This window comes from Triticum aestivum, chromosome 6B (assembly GCF_018294505.1).
Source record: "Triticum aestivum cultivar Chinese Spring chromosome 6B, IWGSC CS RefSeq v2.1, whole genome shotgun sequence".
Taxonomy (NCBI): Eukaryota; Viridiplantae; Streptophyta; class Magnoliopsida; order Poales; family Poaceae; genus Triticum; species Triticum aestivum.
The window spans coordinates 254,989,099-255,016,673 of record NC_057810.1 but is presented as its reverse complement, the minus strand read 5'-3'; positions in this window follow the sequence as shown (position 1 = coordinate 255,016,673).

The window sequence follows — 27,575 nt, the reverse complement described above, 5'->3', positions numbered from 1 at the left end:
GCCTGATCCATTTTGAACTTTTTCAAAACTTTATCAAGGTATGTGCTTTGTGAAAGTCCAATTAAGCGTCTTGATCTATCTCTATAAATCTTGATGCCTAATATATAAGCAGCTTCACCGAGGTCTTTCATAGAAAAACTTTTATTCTAGTATCCCTTTATGATATCCAGAAATTCTATATCATTTCCAATTAATAATATGTCATCTAAATATAATATCAGAAATGCTACAGAGCTCCCACTCACTTTCTTGTAAATACATGCTTCCCCAAAAGTTTGTATAAAACCATATATGCTTTGATCACACTATCGAAGTGTTTATTCCAACTCCGAGATGCTTGCACCAGTCCATAAATGGATCGCTGGAGCTTGCACACTTTGTTAGCACCTTTTGGATCAACAAAACCTTCTGGTTGCATCATATACTACTCTTCTTCTAGAAATCCATTCAAGAATGCAGTTTTGACATCCATTTGCCAAATTTCATAATCATAAAATGCAGCAATTGCTAACATGATTCGGATAGACTTAAGCATCGCTACGAGTGAGAAAGTCTCATCGTAGTCAACCCCTTGAACTTGTCGAAAACCTTTCGCAACAAGTCGAGCTTTATAGACAGTTAAATTACCATCAGCGTCAGTATTCTTCTTAAAGATCCATTTATTCTCAATGGCATGCCGATCATCGGGCAAGTCAACCAATGTCCATACTTTGTTCTCATACATGGATCCCATCTCAGATTTCATGGCCTCTAGCCATTTTGCGGAATCTGGGCTCATCATCGCTTCCTGATAGTTCATAGGTTCATCATGGTCAAGTAACATGACTTCTAGAATAGGATTATCGTACCACTCTGGTGCGGATCTCACTCTGGTAGACCTACGAGGTTTAGTAGAAACTTGATCTGAAGTTTCATGATCAATATCATTAGCTTCCTCACTAATTGGTGTAGTTGTCACAGGAACCGGTTCTTGTGATGAACTACTTTCCAATAAGGGAGCAGATACAGTTATCTCATCAAGTTCTACTTTCCTCCCACTCACTTCTTTCGAGAGAAACTCCTTCTCTAGAAAGGATCCGAATTTAGCAACGAAAATCTTGCCCTGAGATCTGTGATAGAAGGTATACCCAACAGTTTCTTTTGGGTATCCTATGAAGACACATTTCTCCGATTTGGGTTCGAGCTTATCTGGTTGAAGCTTCTTCACATAAGCATCGCAGCCCCAAACTTTAAGAAACGACAACTTTGGTTTTTTGCCAAACCATGAGGCGTCATCTCAACGGATTTTGATGGTGCCCTATTTAACGTGAATGCGGCCATCTCTAAAGCATAACCCCAAAACGATAGCGGTAAATCAGTAAGAAACATCATAGATCGCACCATATCTAGTAAAGTACGATTACGATGTTCGGACACACCATTTCGTTGTGGTGTTCCGGGTGGCGTGAGTTGCGAAACTATTCCGCATTGTTTCAAGTGTAGACCAAACTCGTATCTCAAATATTCGCCTCCATGATCAGATCCTAGAAATTTTATTTTCTTGTTACGATGATTTTCCACTTCACTCTGAAATTCTTTGAACTTTTCAAATGTTTCAGACTTGTGTTTCATTAACAAGATATACCCATATCTGCTCAAATCATCTGTGAAGGTGAGAAAATAACGATACTCGCCGCGAGCCTCAACATTCATTGGACCACAAACATTAGTATGTATGATTTCCAATAAATCAGTTGCTCGCTCCATAGTTCCGGAGAATGGCGTTTTAGTCATCTTGCCCATGAGGCACGGTTCGCAAGTACCAAGTGATTCATAATCGAGTGATTCCAAAAGCCCATCAGTATGGAGTTTCTTCATGCGCTTTACACCGATATGACCTAAACGGCAGTGCCACAAATAAGTTGCACTATCATTATCAACTCTGCATCTTTTGGTTTCAACACTATGAATATGTGTATCACTACTATCGAGATTTAATAAAAATAGACCACTCTTCAAGGGTGCATGACCATAAAAGATATTACTCATATAAAGAGAACAACCATTATTCTCTAACTTAAATGAATAACCGTCTGACATCAAACAAGATCCAGATATAATGTTCATGCTCAACGCTGGCACCAAATAAAAATTATTTAGGTCTAAAACTAATCCCGATGGTAGATGTAGAGGTAGCGTGCCGACCGCGATCACATCGACTTTGGAACCATTTCCCACGCGCATCGTCACCTCGTCCTTAGCCAACCTTCGCTTAATCCGTAGTCCCTGTTTCGAGTTGCAAATATTAGCAACAGAACCAGTATCAAATACCCAGGTGCTACTGCAAGCATTAGTAAGGTACACATCAATAACATGTATATCACATATACCTTTGTTCACTTTGCCATCCTTCTTATCCGCCAAATACTTGGGGTAGTTCCGCTTCCAGTGTCCAGTCTGCTTGCAGTAGAAGCACTCAGTTTCAGGCTTAGGTCGAGACTTGGGTTTCTTCTCTTGAGAAGCAACTTGTTTGTTGTTCTTCTTGAAGTTCCCCTTCTTCTTCCCTTTGCCCTTTTTCTTGAAATTGGTGGTCTTGTTAACCATCAACACTTGATGCTCCTTCTTGATTTCTACCTCCGCGGCTTTTAGCATTGCGAAGAGCTCGGGAATAGTCTTGTCCATCCCTTGCATATTATAGTTCATCACGAAGCTCTTGTAGCTTGGTGGCAGTGATTGAAGAATTTTGTCAATGACACTATCATCAGGAAGATTAACTCCCAGTTGAATCAAGTGATTATTATACCCAGACATTTTGAGTATGTGTTCACTGACAGAACTATTCTCCTCCATCTTGCAGCTATAGAACTTATTGGAGACTTCATATCTCTCAATCCGGGCATTTGCTTGAAATATTAACTTCAACTCCTGGAACATCTCATATGCTCCATGACGTTCAAAATGTCGTTGAAGACCCGGTTCTAAGCCGTAAAGCATTGCACACTAAACTATCGAGTAGTCATCAGCTTTGCTCTGCCAGACGTTCTTAACGTCGTCAGTTGCATCAGCAGCAGGCCTGGCACCCAGCGGTGCTTCTAGGACGTAATTCTTCTGTGCAGCAATGAGGATAATCCTCAGGTTACGGACCCAGTTCGTGTAATTGCTACCATCAACTTTCAACTTTGCTTTCTCAAGGAACGCATTAAAATTCAACGGAACAACAGCACGAGCCACCTATCTACAACAAACATAGACAAGCAAAATACTATCAGGTACTAAGTTCATGATAAATTTAAGTTCAATTAATCATATTACTTAAGAACTCCCACTTAGATAGACATCCCTCTAATCCTCTAAGTGATTACGTGATCCATATCAACTACACCATGTCCGATCGTCATGTGAGATGGAGTAGTTTCAACGGTGAACATCAATATGTTGATCATATCTACTATATGATTCACGCTCGACCTTTCGTTCTCCGTGTTCCGAGGCCATATCTGTTATATGCTAGGCTCGTCAAGTTTAACCTGAGTATGCCGCGTGTGCAATTGTTTTGCACCCGTTGTATTTGAACGTAGAGCCTATCACACCCGATCATCACGTGGTGTCTCAGCACAAAGAACTTTCGCAATGGTGCATACTCAGGGAGAACACTTCTTGATAATTTTAGTGAGAGATCATCTTAAAATGCTACCGTCAATCAAAGCAAGATAAGATGCAGAAAGGATAAACATCACATGCAATCAATATAAGTGATATGATATGGCCATCATCATCTTGTGCTTGTGATCTCCATCTTCGAAGCACCGTCGTGATCACCATCATCACCGGCGCGACAACATGATCTCCATCGTAGCATCGTTGTCGTTACGCCATCTATTGCTTCTATGACTATCGCTACCGCTTAGTGACAAAGTAAAGCAATTACAGGGCGTTTGCATTTCATACAATAAAGCAACAACCATATGGCTCCTGCCAGTTGCCGATAACTTTGGTTATAAAACATGATCATCTCATACAATAAAATATAGCATCACGTCTTGACCATATCACATCACAACATGCCCTGCAAAAACAAGTTAGACGTCCTCTACTTTGTTGTTGCAAATTTTACGTGGCTGCTACGGGCTTAGCAAGAACTGTTCATACCTACGCATCAAAACCACAACGATAGTTCGTCAAGTTAGTGCTGTTTTAACCTTCGCAAGGACCGGGCGTAGCCACACTCGATTCAGCTAAAGTGAGAGAGACAGACACCCGCCAGCCACCTTTAAGCACGAGTGCTCGTAACGGTGAAACCAGTCTCGCGTAAGCGTACGCGTAATGTCAGTCCGGGCCACTTCATCTCACAATACCACCGAACCAAACTATGATATGCTGGTAAGCAGTATGACTTGTATCGCCCACAACTCACTTGTGTTCTACTCGTGCATATGACATCTACGCATAAAACCAGGCTCGGATGCCACTGTTGGGGAACGTAGTAATTTCAAAAAAATTCCTACGCACACGCAAGATCATGGTGATGACATAGCAACGAGAGGGGAGAGTGTTGTCCACGTACCCTCGTAGACCGTAAGTGGAAGCGTTATGACAACGCGGTCGATGTAGTCGTACGTCTTCATGATCTGACCGATCCAAGTACCCAACGTACGGCACCTCCGAGTTCAGCACACGTTCAGCTCGATGACGATCCCCGGACTCCGATCCAGCAAAGTGTCGGGGATGAGTGCTGTCAGCACGACGGCGTGGTGACGATGATGATGCTCTACCGGCGCAGGGCTTCGCCTAAACTCCGCGACGATATGACTGAGGTGGAATATGGTGGAGGGGGGCACCGCACACGGCTAAGAAACGATCCGTAGATCAACTTGTGTGTTTCTAGGGTGCCCCCCTGCCCCCGTATATAAAGGAGCAAGGGGGGAGGCCGGCCGGCCCTAGGGGGCGCGCCAAGGAGGGGGGAGTCCTCCTCCTAGTGGGAGTAGGACTCCCCTTTCCTAGTCCCACTAGGAAGGAGGAAGGGGGAAGGAAAGAGAGGGAGAGGGAGAGGGAAAGGGGGGGCCGCGCCCCCTCCCCTAGTCCAATTCGGACTCCTCAAGGGGGGGCACCACCTCCTGGGCTGCTGCCCTCTCTCTCCCCTCAGGCCCACTAAGGCCCATTACTTCTCCCGGGGGGTTCCGGTAACCCTCCGGCATTCCGGTTTTCTCCGAAACCACCCGGAACGCTTCCGGTGTCCAAATATAGTCGTCCAATATATCAATATTTATGTCACGACCATTTCGAGACTCCTCGTCATGTCCGTGATCATATCCGGGACTTCGAACAAACTTCGGTACATCAAAACTTATAAACTCATAATAAAACTGTCATCGTAACGTTAAGCGTGCGGACCCTACGGGTTCAAGAATTATGTAGACCTGACCTAGAACTATTCTTGGTCAATAACCAATAGCGGAACCTGGATGCCCATATTGGTTCTTACATATTCTACGAAGATCTTTATCGTTCAAACCGCATAACAACATACATTGTTCCCTTTGTCATTGGTATGTTACTTGCCCGAGATTCGATCGTCGTTATCCAATACCTAGTTCAATCTCGTTACCGGCAAGTCTCTATACTCGTTACGTAATGCATCATTACGTAACTAACTCATTAGCTACATTGCTTGCAAGGCTTATAGTGATGTGCATTACCGAGAGGGCCCAGAGATACCTCTCCGATAATCGGAGTGACAAAACCTAATCTTGAAATACGCCAACCCAACATGTACCTTTGGAGACACCTGTAGTACTCCTTTATAATCACCCAGTTACGTTGTGATGTTTGGTAGCACCCAAAGTGTTCCTCCGGTAAACGGGAGTTGCATAATCTCATAGTTACAGGAACATGTATAAGTCATGAAGAAAGCAATAGCAATATACTAAACGATCAAGTGCTAGGCTAACGGAATGGGTCATGTCAATCACATCATTCTCCTAATGATGTGATCCCATTAATGAAATGACAACACATGTCCATGGTTAGGAAACGTAACCATCTTTGATTGATGAGCTAGTCAAGTAGAGGCATACTAGTGTCCTTATGTTTGTCTATGTATTCACACATGTATCATGTTTCTGGTTAATACAATTCTAGCATGAATAATAAACATTTTTCATGATATGAGGAAATAAATAATAACTTTATTATTGCCTGTAGGGCATATTTCCTTCAGTAGAAGCCCTCCGTGGTAGATGCCCCCTCCGGCGGAGCTCCGGAACAGGCCCCAAGATGGGATCTTGCAGATACAGAAAGTTGCGGCGGTGGAATTAGGTTTTTGGCTCCATCCCCGATCTGTTGGGGGTATGTAGGTATATATAGGAGGAAGGAGTACGTTGGTGGAGCGTCAGGGGGCCCACGAGGCAGGAAGGCGCACCTAGGGGGAGGGCCCACCCCCCACCCTCGTGACCGCCTCTGGCACTTCTCGGAGTAGGGTCCAAGTCTCCTGGATCACGTTCGGTGAGAAGATCACGTTTCCGAAGGTTTCATTCTGTTTAGACTCCGTTTGATATTTCGTTTCTTCGAAACACTGAAATAGGCAAAAAAACAGCAATTCTGGGCCGGGCCTCCGGTTAATAGGTTTGTCCAAAAAATAATGTAAAAGTGGAAAATAAAGCCCATTATAGTCCAAAACAATAGATAAAGTAGCATGGAGCAATAAAAAATTATAGATACGTTGGAGACGTATCAGAGAGATACACAGTTCTGTTTCTTCGAGGACCAACAAACCAAAGATCGTCCGAGGAAATGACATGTACCATATGATGACTTGCGGTCCACGCGATTGCCAGCATAGCCAGAGTATGAATATCCAATGAGATCAAAATTGGAGCCCTTGGGATGCCATTATCCAAGTGTTGGTTTGTGAGCTAAGTATCGAAGAATATGCTTCACAGCCTTATGGTGTGATTCCTTCGGTGTAGCTTGAAATCGGGCACACATGCAAACACTAAGCATAATATCCGGCCTAGATGCACATAGGTACAATAAAGAACCAATCATGGAGTGGTATACCTTTTGATCAATGTCTTTACCATTTTAATTAGTGCATAGATGGCCATTTGTGGGCATTGGAGTTTTGACCCCTTTGCAATCTTGCATGCCGAATTTCCTCAATACGTCCTTGAGGTATTTCTCCTGAGATATGAATATCCCATTTCGCTGTTGACGAATTTGAAGACCTAAAAAGAATTTCAACTCTCCCATCATAGACATTTGGTATTCTTCACTCATCATATAGGCAAATTCATCACTATATCGTTGGTCAGTATAGCCGAAAATGATATCATCAACATATATTTGGCACACAAACAATTCACCATCATAAGATTTAGTGAAAAGAGTTGGGTCGAGTGAACCGGGTTTGAAGCCTTTCTTCATGAAGAATTCCTTCAAAGTATCATACCACGCCCGAGGGGCTTGCTTGAGGCCATACAGGGCCTTGTCGAGCTTGAAGACTTTGTCGGGATTCTTTGGATCTTCAAAACCTGGGGGTTGAGCAACATATACTTCTTCCTCAAGCTTACCATTGAGGAATGCACTTTTCACATCCATTTGTTGTAAGATAATATCATGATGGTTAGCATAAGCAAGTAATATGTGAATAGCCTCAAGTCTAGCAACAGGTGCAAAAGTTTCATCGAAGTCAATTCCTTCAACCTGTGTGTAGCCTTGAGCTACAAGCCATTCCTTATTCCTCACCACAAGGCCATTTTCATCTTGCTTGTTGTGGTAGATCCACTTTGTGCCAATAATGTTGTGCTTGCGAGGATCTGGACGTTTGACCAGTTCCCAGACATTGTTGAGCTCGAACTGATGTAATTCTTCTTGCATAGCTTGAATCCACTCAGGCTCCAGAAATGCTTAATCTACCTTAGTGGGCTCGGTGATAGAGACAAACGCAAAGTGCAGACAAAAGTTAGATAAATGTGAAGCTTTTGAGCATGTGAGAGGACCTGGTGCTTCAATGTCATCGATGATCTTCTCGATTTGCACTTCGTTTGCAGTACGAGGATGAGTGGGTTGTCTTTGAGGAATTTGATCTGCATTTTCTTCAGGAGCATTTTACTCAGCACCATTTTCTTCAGGTGCACCAGCTCGACGTTCATCATGTTCTGGAATGAATTCTTCAGCAAATTCTTCAGTAGGAATGACATCCTTAGTGGCTTTGAACTTGATAGAATCCTCAGGTGCTGGTTCATCTATCACAGAAGGTAGGTGCTCTCTTTGCGAGCCATTAGTTTCATCGACCGCACATCCACAGTCTCAACAACCTTGTGAAGAGCGTTGTTGAAGACTTTGTAGGTGTGCGAGTCCTTTCCGTAACCAAGCATGAAACCCTCATGTGCTTTCGGTGCAAACTTAGAATTGTGATCAGGATCTCTAATCCAACATTTAGCACCGAAGACTTTGAAGTAACTTACATTGGGTTTCTTGTCAGTGAGGAGTTCATAGGCAGTCTTCTTGAAGAATTTGTGAAGATATACTCTGTTGATGATGTGGCAGGCAGTATCAATTGCCTCACTCCAGAAATGACGAGGCGTCTTGTATTCATCAAGCATAGTGCGAGCCATCTCAACAAGAGTTCTGTTCTTGCGCTCCACGACGCCATTCTGTTGAGGAGTATAAGGAGCAGATAACTCATGAGTAATACCAAGTTCATCAAGATAGTCATCAAGACCGGAATTCTTGAACTCAGTTCCATTGTCACTCCTGATGTGCTTGATCTTTACACCAAAGTTGGCTGAAGCCCTCGAGGAAAATCGTTTGAAATTTCATGCACCTCATGTTTGTAAGTGACAATGTGTACTCATAGAGATGCATCATTTGTAACAGCAGAATAATGATTAGGACCGAAGAGATCCACGTGAAGCAATTCAAATGGTCTAGTGGCAGTCATGATAGTCTTCGCTGGATGCTTGGCCTTTCTCATTGTCGGTGTCAAAACCGGCGGATCTCGGGTAGGAGGTCCCGAACTGTGCGTCTAGGCGGATGGTAACAGGAGACAAGGGGCACGATGTTTTTACCCAGGTTCGGGCCCTCTCGATGGAGGTAAAACCCTACTCCTGCTTGATTAATATTGATGATATGGGTAGTACAAGAGTGGATCTACCACGAGATCAAGGAGGCTAAACCCTAGAAGCTATCCTATGGTATGATTGTTGTAATGGTTGTTCGTCCTACGGACTAAAAAACCTCTGGTTTATATAGACATCAGACAGGGCTAGGGTTACACAGAGTCGGTTACAATGGTAGGAGATCTACATATCCGTATTGCCAAGCTTGCCTTCCACGCCAAGGAAAGTCCCATCCGGACACGGGAAGAAGTCTTCAATCTTGTATCTTCATAGTCTTGGAGTCCGGCCGATGATGAGAGTCCGGCTATCCGGACACCCCCTAGTCCAGGACTCCCTCAGTAGCCCCTGAACCAGGCTTCAATGACGACGAGTCCGGCGCGCATATTGTCTTCGGCATTGCAAGGCGGGTTCTTCCTCTGAATAATTCATAGAAGATTGTGAACACCAGGATAGTGTCCGGCTCTGTAAAATAAATTCCACATACCACCGTAGAGAGAATAATATGTACACAAGTTCAATCTGCTGACGTATTTTGTGGCATGACGTCACACCACTACCAAGCCTTTACTTGAATCGTTTTTATTATACCACCTCAGCGTGTTTAGCGAAGCGGTTTCCTTGGCACGTCTTGTCGAAGCAGAGATCGTGTTCCCCTTATTTCGGGATTCCCGTCAATACAGACGTGGGTAACCCAACCGCGCCATTGATTGCGGTGCTTGGGAGATAAGCGAGTTTTACCAGGCCGGTGGGGACGCATAGTCTTCGTCCGCCCATATATAAGGGGATAAGGATCCGCCTTTTTTACCTACGCCTTCTTCCTCCTTTGCTTATCCATCTCCGCGCACTCGAGCTCCAGCACCCAAGTCCGCACATCTCGCCTCAACCTTCTCTAGCCATGTCCGGAGCGGGAGGCAAGTGGATGGCCTCCTCCGTTACGGAGGGGCACATTGAGACGCTGCGCGGCACCGGATACCTATCCAGCGACATCGTGCACCGGCTGCCCGACGAGGGGCAGCTCATCCCCACCCCCAGGCCCCATGAGAGGGTCGTATTTCTTCCCCACTTCCTCCGTGGAATGGGCTTCCCACTTCATCCCTTCATCCGGGGGCTCATGTACAACTACGGCCTGGACTTCCACGATCTGGCGCCAAACTTCATCCTCAACATCTCGGCGTTTATCGTCGTGTGGGAGGCCTTCCTCTGCATCCAGCCTCACTTCGGCTTGTGGCTAAAGACCTTTAATGTCAAGCCGAAGGTGGTGAAGGGCGTCCAAGCGGAGTGCGGAGGCGCCATGGTGGGCAAAATGCCCAACGTCACCTGGCTCGAGGGCGCCTTCGTGGAGTCCATCAAAGGGTGGCAATCGGGGTGGTTCTACATCACCGAGCTGCGTGACCCTAAATGGGCAGCGGCCCCCGAGTTCAGATCTGGTACCCCTATGCAGCTCACCTCCTAGAAAGAGAAGGGCTTGCTATGGGGTAGTTCGGAGGAGCTGACCGGACTCCAGTCCTGTCTCCAGACCCTGGTGAACAAGAAGCTTAAGCTTGTCAACGTGATCCAGGTCATGCTCGTCCGCCGGATTCTCCCCTGCCAACAACGGGACTTCAATATGTGGGAGTTTGATCCAGCACAGCACCGGACCCTGAGCAGGCTCTTCGACACGACGTACGAAGCTGCCTGGAGGGTGCTGTTCAAGGGCGGAGAAGCCCCCGCATCCGCAACTAAAGATCGCGGATTCAGCACGCAGCGCCCGGCCGGCGAGGTAAGCTATGTTATCCTTTATGGGACACTCATTTCTTTCACAGTTTGACTCTATGTGGGATCTAAAAACTCCCAATGCCTTTAACAGGACTGGCATAAGACGTCCGGACAGGTTAACTGTCCGGCTCCCCTTCTAGAAGACCCAGCGGACACCCGTTTGACGGGGCTGCTGGTCCCGACACATTACGTGGTGCCGGAGAAGAAGGCCAAGAAAAAGGCCATGGGAACCCGAAGGAGTTCCCGGCGCCAGGTGGTATCAGACTCATCGTCCGATGACTCTGAGGCGGACTCCTCCCCCGAGCAGGAGGAGAAAGAGGCCTCTCCCCCAGCGGGGGGAGAGAAGAAGAGGAAGGCCTCCCCAACAGGGGCGGCCGAAGGGTCCAAGAAAGGACGAACCCTCCCTCCGGACTGCTCCGCCAACACCGACAACGACGGCGAGGAGTGGCCCTCAAGGGCCAAGCCCCTGGCAAGATCGTAAGTGTCCGAATTCCTGAATGATTTATAATTTCTCTTTTTGCCACGTGGTGTCCTTCTAATGCCACATACAACCGGTAGTCCGACCAAGGACGATCTTCCCGCTTCGTCAAGCGGGTCCTTGGCTACGTCGGATATGGATTCCCTTCCGACCGCCTCCACCCCTCGTGACGTTGATGACGCCGAGGTGGGATCCCAGGAGGGGACCCACCAGGAGGGGGAAGTTCCGGAGGTGCCATAGGGAAACGTCCCGGACTTCGTACCGGACTCCGTACCGGAAACTGCAGTGGTTCCGGAGTCCGGCAGGCGGCCCCTTCGTAAGAAGGGCAAAACTGTGACACTGACGGCCGCCGTCCAACCGGAGGCGCCGGATAACTTGTTGGAGGCGCTCAACGGCACTTCCATCAAGGAAGAACACCGCACTATCATGAGTGCGGTGATTCAGAAGGTTCAGCTCGCCAAGAGCGGGCTGACCGAGGCCTGCAGCAGCCTTCTAACAGGCTTTGACGTAAGAAATTTAAAATATGTAATATAATACCACATAGACAGTAGCCCCTGATGCTCGGTTCGGTGTCCGGAAAGAAAAGCCGGACTGAGGATCTAAAAAGATATACGCAGGAGGTCTAAAAAATGTGTCAATATGGGATTGCAGGCTGCGCTGCTGTCCTTTGCCGCACTGACTGCGGAGGTCGATGCTTTGAAGCAGAACCTCGAGTGGTCCGAGAGTGAGCTCGGTCGTGCCAAGAAGCAACTCGAGGACAAGGAAGGTGAGTAACACTGTATTAAATTTGTACCTTATAGAAAAGGATTTTGGTTGCAAGAGAAATAACAAGGATAACATGGGTACTATAGTGGCCACGAACGAGGTGGCGATCCTGAAGGAGGCGGTGTCTGCGGCCGAACACAATGTGGCTGCAGAGCGAGCCGAGCGGGAGAAGCAGGAGGCGCGGGTGGCGAAGGTGCAGCAAGAGCTCCAGGCTCTCATGGAAAAACATGAGGGTTTGGAGCGCGACTCAAGGACTCGAGAGTCCGAGCTTGCATCGGCTCTTGAGAGCGCCAAAGCCGCTAAGGCCGAAGCCCACAAGGCCCTCCAGGAGGTCGAGGATTTGAAGAAAATAGCAGCGGGTAAGGCATTTTTCATGCAAAGCAAGCATGTGAATGTGAATTACCTATTACTTACCCGAATTCGAAGCTCTCCAGGAGCATTCGCGGATCTGCCCCATAGCGTGTCAGATGCTGCCGCTTTCTACCGGGCCGAAGAGGGGAGCTCGACGAAGAAGGTCTTCTGGTATCAGTATGCTGAGGCCGGATATCCGGTGCCCCTTAGCGACCAGCTGAAGCAGCTGGTCGAGCTCCACAAGGTAGCCGAACAGGCCATGAAGGGCCTCATAGTTCGGCTGTGGCCCAAGGAGGCCATGCCTGGGAGCTACTTCAGCCTGGTACAGCGGCTGGTGGACGCGTGTCCCTGGGTGGAGGTCGTCAAGCATTCCGCCTGCATTGAAGGTGCCCGTCAGGCCCTTGCCCGTGTAAAGGTGCACTGGGGCAGGATGGATTCTGAGAAGCTGCTGACGGACGCGCCGCCGGCGGGCAATGAGTATCGTACACCCGAAATGTATTATAAGAGTGTCCTGAAGGGTGCCTGCATGATTGCGGATGAGTGCTCCAAAGATGTAATATTTGAGTAGACTCGCATTTTGTTATGATGTGCGCTGAAAACCTTGTTCATATGCGCTAAGCAACGCTTTTTAATTTAAAATATTACCTTCTGTGCGGCCGTTTATCAAATTTGAGAGATGGCAAGTCGTCGGCTTCAGCCCCCATGCCACTAATGCTGGGGTGTTCGAGATAAAGTTGAGCACTCTTGTTCCCATATTTGGGTCCATCTAGGGAGGCGCTCAACACAACGAACGAGGCAACCGGTCTTATAATGCTTGAACACTCTCACTTAGCCATAGAATTCTATAATTTTAAATTTCGGCGAAGCCCCTAGTGTTCGGAAGACAAAGTTCGGGGCGCTATCCACGCCTGGGCCGGACGAAGCCGGTTCCTCGCTCTAAGCGGCATAAGTCTTTAGGGACTCGAAAAAACCTCTCGAACAGCGACCAGCTCTCGCCTTGTCATGATGGTCAGTTTTAGCTTTCTCCACTTAGGCACTCGCCCAGCTCAACCGGGGCGCAATTGCAGTGGTTCTCCCAGTGCTACCTTAGCCGATAAAACGGAACGTAAGGTACCAAAACATGGGAGCCAGGCAAACCCAACTATTGACCCAAGACATGATTCGGAGCCGATGCATATAATGCTATAAGTTTTGGGTGCCGCACTTGTGAAAGTGTTCAGACTTATCACACCATAATGCGGGGAATTTAAGCCCCTGGTGTATTCGGCCGTACCAAAGTGTACGGATGGAATATGTCATAAATGAACATATATATAAGAAAGAAATGCAATTATAAGCGAAAAGCGATGCATTGTTTATTCAAGGAATTCTGCGATGAATGCAGAACGATACAAATAGTGCGGTAAGCAAGGGGTAAGCTTATTAAACATATCCCCCTCCAGGGGTAGGCTGCAGATTGGTGTATGAAAACGGATTTAATGCTCGTAATGGAGACCACCTGGATACTCGCCGTAGCCCTTCTTATCCCCTGGCTGTTGCATCGTGTGTTCGGCAGGTCTACTGCCGGACAGGGCTTCTGGTGAACGGAGTCCTGTGCGTAAAAAAAAAGAAGAAAAATAAAAAGAGTCACACACTTGGGAGCCCCTGGTGCGGTTAAGCCGCATTCTGGGCATGTGGTGGCCGTGCCCCTCCCCCTATGCCCATGGTATCTCCAGAGCGTAAAGATGTACGCGAAGGACCAGTCTTGCAACTTGGTAGGGGTTGGGGTTGGGGCCGCATTGCTACGCGAGCTCGGAACGTGCCAGGTGGTCTTGTTGTAGGTTACTCCGGGCGCGTTTGGCCGTGTCCGGTCGCTTAACGGCCGGACTCGAAAATTGCCTTAAGAGGCTACTCTGTACTTCTGCCGCGAGAGCCGCTGTGTGTTCCTCTGTTCGGAGGGAGCGTTCAGTGTTTCCGTTGACCGTGATGACTCCTCGAGGGCCTGGCATCTTGAGCTTGAGGTATGCGTAATGCGGCACCGCGTTGAACTTTACAAACGCGGTCCGTCCAAGCAGAGCGTGATAGCCGCTATGGAACGGGACTATGTCGAAGATTAACTCCTCGCTTCGGAAGTTATCCGGGGATCCGAAGACCACTTCCAGTGTGACTGAGCCTGTACAATTGGCCTCTACACCTGGTATGACGCCTTTGAAGGTCGTCTTTGTAGGTTTAATCCTTGAGGGGTCTATGCCCATCTTGCGCACTGTGTCCTAATAAAGTAGGTTTAGGCTGTTGCCGATGTCCATCAGGACTCTGGTGAGGTGAAATCCATCGATGATTGGGTCTAGGACCAATGCGGTGAATCCGGCATGTCGGATACTGGTGGGGTGGTCCCTTCGATCAAAGGTGATCGGGCAAGAGGACCATGGATTGAACTTCGGGGCGACTGGCTCCATCGCATATACGTCCCTAAGTGCACGCTTCCGCTCCCTCTTGGGTATGTGGGTTGCGTATATCATGTTTACCGTCCGCACTTGTGGGGGGAAACCCTTCTGTCCTCTATTGTTTGGCGGCCGGGTCTCTTCCTCGTCGTCACTATGCGGCCCCTTGTCATTGTTTTCAGTGATTAACTTGCCTGCCTGCTTGAATACCCAACAATCCCTGTTGGTGTGATTGGCTGGCTTTTCGGGGGTGCCGTGTATCTGGCACGAGCGGTCGAGTATTCGGTCCAAATTGGACGGACCCGGAGTAGTTCTTTTGAATGGCTTCTTCCGCTGACCGGGTTTGGAGCCTCTAAATCCGGCGTTGACGGCCGTATCCTTAGTGTTATCGCTGTTAACGCGGCGTTTGTTTTTGTTGTGATGCGACCTGCCATTGCGGTCCTTGTTATCCGGACTGCTAGAATTTTTGCTGAGGTTGTTACTGCGGGCTAGCCAACTGTCCTCTCCCACACAAAAGCGGGTCATGAGTGATGTGAGGGCTGCCATGGATTTCGGCTTCTCCTGTCCTAGGTGCCGGGCTAGCCACTCGTCGCGGATGTTATGTTTGAAGGCTGCGAGGGCCTCTGCATCCGGACAGTCGACAATTTGATTTTTCTTTGTTAAGAACTGTGTCCAGAACTGTCTAGCCGATTCGTTTGGCTGCTGAATTATGTGGCTTAAGTCATTGGTGTCTGGTGGTGGCACATATGTGCCCTGGAAGTTGTCGAGGAATGCGGCTTCCAGGTCCTCCCAACACCCAATTGACTCTGCTGGCAAGCTGTTGAGCCAATGCCGAGCTGGTCCTTTAAGCTTGAGTGGGAGATATTTGATGGGTTGAAGATCGTCACCGCGAGCCATGTGGATATGAAGGAGATAATCTTCGATCCAAACTGCGGGGTCTGTTGTGCCATCGTATGATTCAATGTTCACGAGTTTAAACCCTTCGGGGATTTGATGCTCCATTACTTCATCTGTGAAGCATAGTGGGTGTGCGGCGCCTCTGTATTGGGCTATATCATGACGTAGCTCCAACGAGCTTTGTCTACTGTGTTTGGCCTAGCCGGACTTGCTGTGTCTGGCGCGATGATTGTCGTCGCGTGCCGTGGGGCGCCCACGCGATCCGTAGATCGATCTTGATTGTCTTGCCTTATCCTCCAATATATCTCGCAAGTCCAGAGCGTTCCCCTGTGGCCTTGTGCTTTTCGAGCGATGCCGGGGTACAGTCCTAATGGGGGGCCTAAAGGCCTCTCTGTCGTGGCCACGAGGTGGTCGGTCAGCTGTATTGTGCTCTGGTGATGCGGGTTTATATGTCTCCTCCTCCAGTCGAGGGAGCAACTTGCGTTTGGGGTAGCTTTTGGAGGGGCGTTCGAGTTCATACTCTTCGTTCGCAAGGACTTCAGTCCATCTGTCGGCTAGCAGGTCTTGATCAGCTCAAAGCTGTTGCTGCTTTTTCTTTAGGCTGTTCGCCGTAGCCATTAGCCTGCGTTTAAAACGCTCTTGTTCGACGGGATCCTCGGGCACGACGAATTCGTCGTCGTTGAGGCTTGCCTCGTCTCCGAAGGGAGGCATGTAATTGTCATCCTCTACCTCTGTAACGCCCCGAGACCGACGCTCCAGATGCCTTCCTTGTATTCCGAGATTCGTCGTGTGATTTGTTTTGTTCGTTGCATTCATCCTTGCATCATGTGCATTGCATTATGTCATCATGCCATCATGTCATTTAATTTTTAAAACCTCAACTGAATAAATTGCATAGATCGTTGATCTATTTAAATCGAGGGATATTCACATGGTGATTTCTCTTTAAAACATATTCAAAGTCTCCTACTATCATTAGGGAGCTATAATAAAATTATTCCATTTATTTGGAATTAACCATAACCCACCTTTAATATATCCCACGCTGTTGTTATCTCAATTCTTGGTCTCCAACCTTGCCCATAATTTCTTTCATCATTTTCCGGAGCTCCACCAAAAATCCTCAACATTTTTGGACCTTCCTTTTATCAAGTCCTAGTTCAAACCCATTTGAATTAAATTCAAATGAGTTTGAATTCTTATCGTTCGATCTTGGCCATTTCTATTTCCTTGGAACCAACGCATTTTTGCATGTCCGGGAAAATTACCCCGGTGCGCAAATTCTTTCCTTAACCCTCTCTTTCTTTTTCTTCTCTCTAATTTGTTTTCTGCTAAAGGAAATAAGAGTAAGAGGGAGAGAGGAGCAAGCCCAGCTGCAGCCTCAGGCCGGCCGGCCCAAGATCCAGCCGCGCCCTGCCTCTAACCCTAGCCCGACCCCCTGCTCGATACCTATCCCTCTCGTTCCCTCTGCCCGCCGCCACACACACACACGCATCGAGCCAGGGAGAGGAGCTCCCTGCGCCCGATCCCCTTGCCTCCCTCCTCCTCGATCCGGCCCGAAACCACCGTCGTCGCGCATCTTCGCCTCCGCGCTATCCATCCAGTGATCCGGCGCCCCCAGCCTCGTCAGCGCCTGTGTCAGGACCCCGACTCAATGCCACATCGATCTAGCATGTAACACCTCATATCACTTTGCGGCCTCACACACGGTATTCCCACGGGTGCCACCTTACCTGGCCCGGGACCGTTTGCGCCTTTTGGCTCACGTATATGATAGTGTCGCTAGCATCCATATGACAAAGACCCCGGGCTGACATGGCTAGTCGTGAACCCAAAGTGGCACTAACTTACAGGGACAGGCATCCATGACCCAGCATCGAACGTGTCGGTCATCAGCGAGTGAATTCAGGCTGTAGCACTGGGCTAGCAGGACTCCGGTGAACCGGGCTGTAGCGGGCTAACAGGACTCCGATATTCATCGCATGACATTTCCCCGAAGGGACAGACACAGGAACGAAGAAGGACACATGCCGGCCAGCCTAAGTGTTCCGGAGCAGTAGCAAGCTACCATGGCTCAGTGGAAACACTAGGAGACATTTCCCGGTAAGAGAGGCTACTAAGGATAAACAACTAGATAGTCAGATCCCACACATACCAAGCATTTCAATAACATACACACAATATGCTCGATATGTGCAAATACAACATGGCATCACAACATGACTCTACGACTCAAGTATTTATTCAATAGGCTCCGAGGAGCGAGATATTACAAACAGGGGTCTCATGACCCAACACTCAGAGCATACAAGTCAAAGCACATGCGGAAGCTATGATGTCTGAGTACAGACATCTATAAATGAAAAAGGCTGAGAAGCCTGACTTTCTACCAGATCCTGCCGAGGGCACAAGATCGTAGCTGAGGTAACAAGCTAAATGTCGAAGTCCACGCGGTACTACTAGCGAGACTGAAGTATCTCTGCAAAAACATAAATTAAGCAACGTGAGTACGAATGTACCCAGCAAGACTTACATCAGATCTAACTACATATGCATCATTATCAACAAGGGGATGGTGGAGTTTGACTGCAGCAAGCCAGCTTTGACTCGGTGGCTATCCCAAACTACGGCTGCAAGTAACTCTTTTGAGGTGGCGCACACGAGTCCACATATTCACCATATCAGTACACCACTATGGATCCGCTCCCGTCAACCTACGAGAACGCCATCCATAGCACTCACGCTTATCTTGCGTATTTTAGAGTATCCACTTTCACTTGTCTATGAACTATGCAAGGGGTCCAAGTTTCCATATCCGAGGAATCCGGCTATTTGAATAGATAATGATAACCCTGCAGGGGTGTACTTCTTCACACACGCTCTCGCCACTTATCGCCCTGTACACGTCATGTACCTCGGCAACCTTCAAGCGGAAGCCGGGCGAGGGAGTCGGCCATGACCTGACTAACCATACAAGTCTCTCGTCCAGGTTTATCGCCTATTCGGGTTCCATCCGCAAGGAGATCCGGCCGGGGTGTCGCTCACGGCCCCAAACGATGTGAGCAGGGTTCCCAAGCCCACCTCGACGGGTGGATCTACGCTTGGTACACCGTGCCACTGTGCCTAGTCTGTCCCAAGCACACCTGTACCGGGTGCCAGTTGGTAGACTACTAACACTACCTACAAACACCAGAAACTAGTTGCAACTCCTGGACAGAGATCAAGTTGATTAATAAGTCGAGAGAGCTTGGAGCGCCCGGAGCTCAATGTGTGGTAGTAACTGATCATGGATCACAAACACATAACTCAGTTCCTGAGGACGGTTGCAATCAGACAACCCACCATGTACTCCTACATGGCCTCTCACCGCTACCTTTACCAAATCGTGTTCACACACTTAGCTCACACACAGTAGGACATGTTCACACACCTCCGATTCATTCCCAATGAATCAGACCTGACTCAACTCTAGGCAGTAGCAGGCATGACAAACAAGCATGAATGAGTAGGCACATCAGGGCTCAAACAACTCCTACTCATGCTAGTGGGTTTCATCTATTTATTGTGGCAATGACAGGTCATGCAAAGGATAAAGGGGTTCAGCTACCGCAGCAAGTAACAGATGAATCGTTGTTGTCCTAATGCAGTAAAAGAGAGCAGGAGCGGGAGAGTGGGATTTTATCGGAATGAACACGGGGGTTTTGCTTGCCTGGCACTTCTGAAGATAGTATAGCTCTTCATCAGTGGCATCAAACTCATCGTCGAATCACGTCTATCGAGAGGGGACAATTACCGGCAAACAAGGAAGAGCACAATCAAGGCAATGCGATAATATGATGCATGAATGTGACATGGCAATATGATGTGATTTGTGCTGATGCAACTAAACTAGATTAAATGAAGTTGGTTTGAATCCAAGATTCAAATTCAAACTCCACATGTGGTTATTTAAATGCCATTTAATTGAATTGTGCTAAACAGCAGCTATAAGTTGTTCTAACATGCATTAAAATGGTATATATGGATAGATTGGATTTTTCTGATCATTTTTCATATATAAATTATTTAATTCTGAGCTACGGTTGAATTTCTATGATTTATTGAAGTTTAGAATATTTCTGGAATTTCCTGAATTAAATTAAATCCAGAAAACCTATTATTACGTCAGCATGACTTCACGGTGACGTCAGCAAGTCAACGGGCGTTGTCCAGGTCAAATCTGACCTGTGGGGCCCACTGGTCAGTGACTCAGGTGACTAACAGAGTTAATTAATTCTAACTAATCAAATTAATAGCCACGGGGCCCACTGTCAGTGTCAGCAAGGGTAATTAGTTTAACTAATTCAATTAGTACTAATCCTAATTAACTAACAGAGCTGGGCTCCACCTGTCATTGACCCAGGGGGTCAAACTGGGCCCACCCGTGGTAAACTGAGTCAGCGGTGTCAATCCCGCCAGCGACTCGACGCCGGCGAGGCCCGGGACGGTGGCGGCCGTCGGAAACACGCTACAGGGCACGAGAGAGGCCGTGCTTGGGCATTACAGAGCACGGGAGGAGGCGTTGTGGGTGTCTACGGGTACATGCGATCGTGCTGAGCATGATGGTGGGCTCAGGAACGGGCTGCGGTGGCTGTAGCCACGGCTACGCCATGGCCGGCGGCGAGATGCTTCGGTCATGGTTGGGGATCGGGGCTAGAGCTCGAGAAGGACGATGAGGGAAGGGGTAATCGGGTCAAAGGCTCACCGCGGAGCTGCAGGGATGGTTAGTGGGCTCGGTGGCGCGCTAGAGTGGCCGAATCGACGGAGAAGGCGCCGGAGCCGAAGCTCGTAGACGATGACGATGGTGGCTGCTCGGGGCCCTTCTGGTCGCGTGAGACAACGAGGAGGACGAGGGCGGAACAGCGGAGCTTGCAGACTGCACGGGGAGGCGAGAGGAGCATGGTGGGCGTGGTGGCAGCAAACGGCGGCGGCGGCTCTCCGATCGGGCGAACAACGAAGAGGGAGAGGGGAAGGAGAGCAGCGAGTGAGGGAGAGGAGAGAGGGCCACCAGGGGGGTTCGTGGCATCGCGCTGGCGTGAGGGGGAGGCTCGGGAACGCCTCGGTGGAAGCAGGAGGTGGCCACGGCGAGCGCGCGCGCGGTCGACACGCCTCTGTCCTTCTGGCGAGGGAGGAAGACGACAGGGGGGGGACGCCTGCTGGGCTGGGCCGCACTGGTGGGCTGCCAGCACAGGAGCTGGGCCGGTTGCTGGCGCCAGGTAAGTGCTCTCTGCTCTGTTTTATTGTTCTATTTTCTTTTATTAATATCTTTTGCCATTGTTTTGAATTTAAACAAATTCAAACAATGCCAAAAACTCCTCTGAATATTTTTATTTTGCTAGATGGACTTTTCCAAAAGCTCATAAAATATTTCAGGGGTATTTGAAATTATATTCTAATTATATGAATATAATTCAAATTCAAATAGCTAATGATTTAAATTCAAAGTCCCAAAAATAAATCCTTTTAAAATGTTCATTATTTTTGGTTTGGATCAAAACCCTTGCCAAAAATATTAAACATCTAAGAAGAGCATTTTGGAACAATGAATGAGATTTTAGGGTTTTTGCCCTTCTTTTATTTAGGGTTTTGAGGCTTCCAATTTTCCTCAGTTCAAGTTTCAAAATTTAAACATGATGCAAACACTAGGCAGCACCAGAAGCTAGGGATGTGACAACTCACCCCCACTAAACAAGAATCTCATCTCGAGATTCAAGCATAGGGTAAGATGATGGGGGGACGCAAACTAACACAAACTTCACGGTCCAGGGTGCACTTCAAATGAACGTTAATTTAATCACCATCTTTGTCTCGATGCCTTCCTCTGAGAACTCCAGCTAACATGACGAGAAGAGGAAAGGAAAACTCTAGAAGAATCTATCTTCTCGAAGACCGAACAACTCAGGATCAACTCATGGGATGAGACATTGTCACATCTCTCGAGCTGAGACACGAAGCATACGTCTGAGGAAATGGAATGAGACAGATGACGAGGGCTCACTAGGTAGGCAACAATTCCACACCTAAGAAGGTGGTAAACAATTGTCAACGTAGCGAGGAGTTGAGTTGCCATGATACCACGACGAAACATCCTGGAGGAGGGTGATTCGTAGATTATTACCTTAACTGGCAAAAAGAATTACCTTTGATATAGAGATCATTGAGACTCTCTATATCAGCCTAAGGCAAATCACAGCAATCGATTGGCGGGGGTCGGTAGAATGGCATACTCGGACTTGGATGATGTGGATTACCTTGTTGAAGACAACGTAATGGATGAATTTGCTTACCACCGGAAATGGATGAGACCCGTGGTAGAATGGCACATTGACGGTGCAAGCTGGAAACAAAATGCAAATGCTGGTAATGATTCTGGTAACTAGGGAAGAACCCAACAGTAGAGAGTGAATTCACTGTTTGAAAAGGTCATAGCATTGCCGAGGAAACTGAGAGCACTATATAGTTAATGCCGATGATCAAACCTAGCACTTGCTCGTGCTCTCAAGAACTTGAGCATTTCCATAATCATCAAGATTTTACCAATATCTGTGTCAAGGATCCTGGCAACACAACTTGCTACCATGATGAATGATGATGGATGATGCAGATACAAAGAAAGATAACACTTTCTCAGATTTCACCCTTGGCGGGGCCAAGGAAATAAAATCTGGATGATCGACCGAGAGACATTTAGCACTCCGCTTCTAATGTTCTCCTTGATGTGCTAGTGTAACCCATTCATAGAAATGGTCTGGTATCTAGAACATCAAGTAAAGGTCGGACTTCGGAAACATAAAAAATCATAAGGCACAACTAGGGAGTAAATCCTACGAAGTCCTTATGGGAAGGTGGCCAACTTCTTCAATCAAGATACTACAATAATAGGTCCTTCGGCTGGGTGGTGCTGGCCACGACATCCACTTTACCAATTATCGAGGGACCAATATTGTAGTTCTTGGGGAAATGTTCCAACCATCATATCTGCCTGAGATTCAGAACTGGTTGGTGTCAGAATATTCCAGACTCATCGAGTCTAGGAAGAAAAATGAAAGTTTGCAACACAAATCGACGAGATGATGTTGCGAGATTCTCGGGAAATGAACTACGATAGCAAGCTCCAAAGCATGAGCTGGTTCTGCTATGCACGTGTTAACACGATGTTCCAGGCAAACATGATCACATGGTAGTCTTACAATAAAACACTACCGAGTTCTGGTAGGGAACCATCATTGAGGATATCGAAGTTCTTTCATAAGTCCGGATTAGCTCTTATGAAGGAACTCCTTCTCCTTGAACAAATTAATTAGTGGCTTGGGGTGCTACGGAATACATATGGAGTGGAGGTAATTAATCTACCAAACCATAGTATACTTTCCACATGCATGACTGACTTGGGACGATTCCAGAGGAAACAAAACAAACCTTTCTCAAACCCACAGCGGCAACTTGCACCAAATGCACATGAATTAGAGGAAGTCACTTCTTCCATCCAAGCATAGGCTTCATGAACGGAACACGAAGGCATTGCTTACAAAGTTTCCAACACTAGGTTGATGTTCAACATGAATCATGGGGGGAGACAAAATGCTGCTGATAGGCTCAACAGTAACTCATCGGAATTTCCATATCACTGGACTTCCACCATCATGTGAACAAGGTGATAGTATTGGTCAGATCAAAAGATATAATGGTGTATGCTCGAGGGGCAGCCATGAGTAAGACAACACTACGAACATCGTTGGTTCTGATTTGATTTGACGATAGCCCATACTTAAATCAAAGTTTTTATAAGACAATAGGTCCAATAACTGATCACAGGGACCAATCGATGAAGATATCATCTATCTTCAACTAACACACCAACACCAGGATATCCCTTTGAAACGAACTAAGTTAGGTAAGCTTTTATCTTCCAACTCTCCAAGTTGTCGTTTAGCTTAACCAACTAGCTCAGAGGTATCCAACACGGATTCTTGGAGAAGGGGTGGTTTACAGGAATAAACCAACTTGATCACGAACTCAACATAGCGGTCAGGTGACAACCTGGTAATACTTCCGAGAAGATATACGGAAAATCACGAACCACCGATATGTTACTAAGCTCGAGAACAATCTTTCTTTTCAGGGCAAGATGATATGATCAAATGAGCGAGGACTTGACAAAATCCTAACTCATTAATCAAAGAGTGCACCAGGAAATAAGGACTAGGTAGCACAATCTATCTTAGAATGGTGATTCAATAACCAACATGCTAAGAATGAGAATATTGTCCATTTACTACCAAGCAACTAGTTGCTAGGGGTACTGATTTCACACATCATAGTTCACCCGTCGGCATTCCGGTTGCAACAACACGGAAGCCGAGAAATGAATAATGATGGCAAGAAGTATCACTGCAACAAGAATTCATAAGAGGGTGTGCAATTCCAATGATATGCCTGATATAAAGATGGTAATACCTCAAGGTAGAACAGACCAGAAGCTGGATTGCAACTTGATCTGCGGAACACAACTACTTTGACCCAATCCTAAATATGGATGAGGTACTGGAGTTTGTTCCTCCTAGTCATTCCGGGATAGAATGGCTTGACGAACCACAGGAGTAATAGACATCGATGAACGAATGCACGCATACTCTTGACTATCAATTGATAGACGAAGGTCAGAAAACAACTAAAGAGGGACAACTGAAAAGAACATATGATTTTCTGAGTTGTGAATGCATAGATTAGCATGTCGAACGAGTTCAACATATTTCTTCCGGACAATCCATGCGGAAAGGTAGAACTGGCAGAGTCACAATATATAATGGAGAACTCATCAAGAGCACTCTGGTTGTGATCGTTCAGTTCAACGAGGAACTTCTGCCATAAGTAGTACATGGTATTTGGAAGAAGAAGATACCACGGACTTCAAGGACTATCGCAAAGGTTACTAATAACCTAAGGGAGCTAGCAATTACTATCAACATGAAGTAAGTAGGGTGAATCTCGGGTTCAAAACCCAGAAGTGAAATACCTACCAACTAAATGGCATCACGGGATGCTTTCGAGAATGATGACCAGAATCATCACACTGGGAACATAAAACGTGGCTAAGTTACTAGGTGATACTCTAGACATCTAGGGTCATAATAATAGCTCCAACATATACGTCGAGGCAATAGAGTACCTCAACTCACCGTTTAGTGTGGTTAACTTGGCCTAAAAGGACATCAGAACGAAAAGAAGGGATTTGCAAATGCATCAGATTATTTAGAAACCTGGGATGACTCGGACAGCATAACGGCTGTAAAAGCTCAGAAAAGGTTTGAGACATTCACAAAAATGGTGGCATAACCACTCGGAAGCACAATATCAAGGTTCCGAGATCAATAGTTAGCATACAGAGGTAGAAACTGAATTGAGGCTTGAAACTATCAATCCTATAAGTCTCTAACATAGTAACTCGTCATCCTAGTAGATAGATGAGAAGCCTAGTTCTTAATCCCCATAGAAGAGAAGAGGTTGACTCAGATCAGAAGGCCACGAGGTATAAGGAGTAAAAAGAGCCTTACGTTCCCATCCCACAATCAATTCCCTTATATAACTAAAGAATTTCTAGACTCAACTTCGACCAGTTTGGCTTGGTAATCCTACAGGCAGTCAAGCTCTGATACCAAAGCTGTCAGGACCCCGACTCAATGCCACATCGATCTAGCATGTAACACCTCATATCACTTTGCGGCCTCACGCACGGTATTCCCACGGGTGCCACCTTACCTGGCCCGGGACCGTTTGCGCCTTTTGGCTCACGTATATGATAGTGTCGCTAGCATCCATATGACAAAGAACCCGGGCTGACATGGCTAGTCGTGAACCCAAAGTGGCACTAACTTACAGGGACAGGCATCCATGACCCAGCATCGAACGTGTCGGTCATCAGCGAGTGAATTCAGGCTGTAGCACTGGGCTAGCAGGACTCCGGTGAACCGGGCTGTAGCGGGCTAACAGGACTCCGATATTCATCGCATGACATTTCCCTGAAGGGACAGACACAGGAACGAAGAAGGACACATGCCGGCCAGCCTAAGTGTTCCGGAGCAGTAGCAAGCTACCATGGCTCAGTGGAAACACTAGGAGACATTTCCCGGTAAGAGAGGCTACTAAGGATAAACAACTAGATAGTCAGATCCCACACATACCAAGCATTTCAATAACATACACACAATATGCTCGATATGTGCAAATACAACATGGCATCACAACATGACTCTACGACTCAAGTATTTATTCAATAGGCTCCGAGGAGCGAGATATTACAAACAGAGTTCTCATGACCCAACACTCAGAGCATACAAGTCAAAGCACATGCGGAAGCTATGATGTCTGAGTACAGACATCTATAAATGAAAAAGGCTGAGAAGCCTGACTTTCTACCAGATCCTGCCGAGGGCACAAGATCGTAGCTGAGGTAACAAGCTAAACGTCGAAGTCCACGTGGTACTACTAGCAAGACTGAAGTCTCTCTGCAAAAACATAAATTAAGCAACGTGAGTACAAATGTACCCAGCAAGACTTACATCAGATCTAACTACATATGCATCATTATCAACAAGGGGATGGTGGAGTTTGACTGCAGCAAGCCAGCTTTGACTCGGTGGCTATCCCGAACTACGGCTGCAAGTAACTCTTTTGAGGTGGCGCACACGAGTCCACATATTCACCATATCAATACACCACTATGGATCCGCTCCCGTCTCCCTACGATAACGCCATCCATAGCACTCACGCTTATCTTGCGTATTTTATAGTATCCACTTTCACTTGTCTATGAACTATGCAAGGGGTCCAAGTTTCCGTATCCGAGGAATCCGGCTATTCGAATAGATAATGATAACCCTGCAGGGGTGTACTTCTTCACACACGCTCTCGCCACTTATCGCCCTGTACACGTCATGTACCTCGGCAACCTTCAAGCGGAAGCCGGGCGAGGGAGTCGGCCATGACCTGACTAACCATACAAGTCTCTCGTCCAGGTTTATCGCCTATTCGGGTTCCATCCGCAAGGAGATCCGGCCGGGGTGTCGCTCACGGCCCCAAACGATGTGAGCAGGGTTCCCAAGCCCACCTCGACGGGTGGATCTACGCTTGGTACACCGTGCCACTGTGCCTAGTCTGTCCCAAGCACACCTGTACCGGGTGCCAGTTGGTAGACTACTAACACTACCTACAAACACCAGAAACTAGTTGCAACTCCTGGACAGAGATCAAGTTGATTAATAAGTCGAGAGAGCTTGGAGCGCCCGGAGCTCAATGTGTGGTAGTAACTGATCATGGATCACAAACACATAACTCAGTTCCTGAGGACGGTTGCAATCAGACAACCCACCATGTACTCCTACATGGCCTCTCACCGCTACCTTTACCAAATCGTGTTCACACACTTAGCTCACACACAGTAGGACATGTTCACACACCTCCGATTCATTCCCAATGAATCAGACCTGACTCAACTCTAAGCAGTAGCAGGCATGACAAACAAGCATGAATGAGTAGGCACATCAGGGCTCAAACAACTCCTACTCATGCTAGTGGGTTTCAACTATTTACTGTGGCAATGACAGGTCATGCAAAGGATAAAGGGGTTCAGCTACCGCAGCAAGTAACAGATGAATCGTTGTTGTCCTAATGCAGTAAAAGAGAGCAGGAGTGGGAGAGTGGGATTTTATCGGAATGAACAAGGGGGTTTTGCTTGCCTGGCACTTCTGAAGATAGTATAGCTCTTCATCGGTG